The sequence below is a fragment of the Pteropus vampyrus genome, unplaced genomic scaffold (genome assembly GCF_000151845.1).
Source record: "Pteropus vampyrus isolate Shadow unplaced genomic scaffold, Pvam_2.0 Scaffold16, whole genome shotgun sequence".
Classification (NCBI taxonomy): domain Eukaryota; kingdom Metazoa; phylum Chordata; class Mammalia; order Chiroptera; family Pteropodidae; genus Pteropus; species Pteropus vampyrus.
Genome location: NW_011888797.1, coordinates 8313022 through 8316598, shown reverse-complemented (window position 1 = coordinate 8316598; position 3577 = coordinate 8313022). Strand labels below are relative to the sequence as shown.

Here is a 3577-nt window from a genome sequence, read left to right as displayed (position 1 = left end):
CAAACTGTATCTTACGTAATAGATATAAGAATTAAAAGTTTAGATTGTTCCATCAGGTAGTTCTGTCCTAATGATTGAGAGAAAAATGTACTAGTTAATCATGAACATTAATAATAATATACTCTATAAGATTTTCTGCTTCGCCTAACCACAGAAATTTAACTCCCTGCTACCTTAACTACAAAGTATAATCAAATGCCAAAATAAAAAGTATAAAAGTTGTGCTCAAATCACAATAAAACGGAACAGTGTCACACTGCCTCTGAGTTGTGTAGTCGACTGTCTCCCGTGCCGACGCCTTGCCCACCTTCGGGGCCCCCTGGATCCTGTCTTGGCTGGACCGCGGCAAAGGACCATGTTTGTGAATTGCTGAACACTACTGATGTTTGCCAAGTCTTCTTTGAAACTACTGTAAACTTTGATTTAACAAAGAACTACTAAGATTTGATCTTAACGACAGGAATGATACTGTTGTCTTGAATTGAAGAAAGGAAGGCAATCATTGAATTTTACAACTACACTCAGGAAATGATGCCTACAGCAAGTGACCGAGAATACACACGGCTTGGTCAGATAATTGTGGATTATAAAACCCCTTTAAAGAAGATGAAGGAAGAATTTGTACCCCCATAGCAAGTCTTTCAGATGCACTAATTTCTTTTCAGATGGTATATCCTTGAAAGAATCTTCCACCTGACCGGTGGAGAAACACCGATTATTGAGTCTCGTCAGTGCACACAGCATAATGCTCACTCCTGCACAGTCTGACACCATGGCTTGTGAATATCTCTTTTTGGATGCAGTGAGCAATGGGTTATCTTTGGCTTTATTTTGGGCTGTGGGATCCTAAATACTGATGCAACAGCACTGAACCTTTGGGAGCTAGCTCTCTGAAGCAGCTCTTGCCTTTCTCTCTCTTTCAGGATGAAGTTTTCTGCATTCACAAAGCTTGCAGTAAACATACAAGGCTATAATAAGCATAAGCATATTAAGGACATAAGAGAATGCAAAAAGACAGCTGTGTCACATGCTGGTTCAACGCACAGAGAAAGACAAGTTTTTATGGTCCTTACTGAAAGAACTGGCTGTGATCCTATCTGATTAACCTGGCTTACTAGGTCTCAAGGCACTTTCTGATTTTATAGTGTTATCCTTTGCATGTGATGAAGTTATCTGGCTACTTCATCATGCAGATAACATGCCAAAGAAGAGGGCAGATGACTTTATAGATAAGCACACTGATGAATTAATGTTTTACATGAAAGAGCTTAGAGCACATGAAGGAAATACGGACCTGTAACGCAGAGGTACTGTGTGTGGTACCTTCCTGGCTTTGATGCTCTTGTCCTCAATGAACTCGTGTGTAATCTTTCTATTTGCCCTGAAGATGAGTCCATCATCATGTCCTCTTCTGTTAACACTGTGACCCCCCTCCCCAAGTGTACAGCAAGTTAATTTCAGAGGAATGTGATTAGATAGGTTCAGGTTACAGCATATCTTAGTGTCACTTAGTCTTGCAGATCACAGCTACCTTGGAAAGATGATGAATATGAAAATTTTTTCATACAAAAATGATGGATTCCTCAGTGGAAACGTGGGTGGAAATATCAGATCTCTCCATATTTTGTTTCTGTAGTCATGCTTTTGAGAAGATGTTTCAACAGTGTTTGGAGTTTTCCTCTCAGTCGAGAGACTCAATTGCCATTTCCACTACTTTTCACTCATTTTATGAGTTGCACACAAGAACTGTGTCCAGGAGAGTCACATCATATTAGAGATCACAGTCTTTTCTTATGTAATATGCTCCTGGATGACATGGCCAAACAAGCTTGAAATCTTATCAATGATTATTGCACAGAACAGTGCACTCAGAGTGACCAGTTGTTGCCCAAGCATTGTGCCCAAACCATTAGTCAAGCAGTGAATAAGAAGTTAAAAAAAAAAAAACTGTTAAGAAAGGAAAACCTGAAAAGGGAAAACCAGACTGGTAGTGACCGACCTTGATAAACTGCACACAGCACTTTCTGAATTGTTCCTCTATAAATTAAATACCAAGCATGGTGACTTGGGAACGTGCCTTTACTCTATGAGAATATTAGACTTCTCATCCAGAAATCCACTTCACTAAGTCAATTGTTGTAAGGACTATGTATAATCAAGCCACACAGGAAACTGCAAGACTCTCAAGAGCTTCTAACGAGTGCAAGAACATATACGACTATACTCCAGTAGATAGAAAACTATGTGCAAATTGGTATCACGAGAACGTTCAATAATGTTCTTCTTCAAAAAAACACAACATTTAGACAGTCACGGAGAGTCTACCACTACAGGTCTATACACACATTGGTATTTGGAAACTTTGTTAAGACAAGTCAGTGATGGGCGTACAGCTCATTTACCTGTAATGAAAGCGTTTGTGAACTTACCTACAGAAAATGAATTCACACCCAATGCAGAGGACTATTCTGACACATCAGAAATGAGGTCATTATCAGAACTGCTAGACCCATATGGTAGGATGTTGCTAAGTGGAAGCCTTATGTGGCATATTTCTTTGCCAGTTGCTGAACTTAAGAAACTTGTGGCGGAGAATGTTGATGTGCTAACGCAAATGAGGACCGGCTTTGACAAACCAGACCAGATGGCTGCACTCTTTAAAAGATTATCATCTGTTGACAGTGTCTTGAAGAAGATGAGAATAATTGGTGTAATTTTATCCTTCCGCTCATTGGTATAAGAAGCACTTAGAGATGTCTTGTCCTGCCACGTTCCTCTTCCTATAAGTTCAGTTGAAGATTTTAAGGATCACGTTGCAAGGGAAACTAATGTTAAGGCTGCCATGAATGTGTATGAGTTCTCATCAGCTGCTGGGTTACCTTGCAAGATTGATCCTGCCTTAGTCATAGCTCTCTCCTCACAAAATTCAGAAAACGTTAAGTCTAGAAGAGGAATATAAAATTGCCTGCCTCCTCATGGTCTTTGTGGCTGATTCTTTGCCAGCGCTGGCCAGTAATGCGATGTCTCAGCATAGCCTTGCCACAGAAGGGCACTGCAGCGACATACATTGCCTTGCCGAAGCCATCAACCAGATCGCTGCAGCTTTGTTTATAATTCACAAAGGAAGCACTGAGGACCGTCTTAAAGAATTTTTGGTGCCTGCACATCCTGCAGTCTACTGCAAATTGGCCAGGTGACGGATAAAACAACAACAAGAAATAGAAAATCTGTTTATTTACTGATAGATGTGATTGTGTAGGAATCCCTATTCCTGACAATGGATCTTTAGAAATCATGTTTTCCTTCTGTCTTGCTGAGAAATGCATACCACGCTGTCTACACGCCAAGTGTTACGCTTTCCACATAAAATATCTACTTATTGAAGATAAGCATGCATTTCTGTTGCCTCGGTTTTACCTATGAACTGGAGCTATTTTTACCTCCAGTTTTGTGGGTTATAAATTTCTTTCATATGGTTGTATTTTCTGGTCATTGGTTTCTTAATATGGTTGCACTATAATATACCTGGTTTATTTAGATTGCACATTCACTAAATTCGCAGAAATTAGTCCTATAA

At 39.7% G+C, this 3577-nt stretch overlaps 1 pseudogene; it reads left to right on the top strand.

The window, feature by feature from the left end:
* LOC105288299 overlaps positions 1-3367 on the top strand; it is a 4193-nt pseudogene extending 826 nt beyond the window's left edge.
* The last annotated feature ends 210 nt before the right edge of the window (positions 3368-3577 follow it).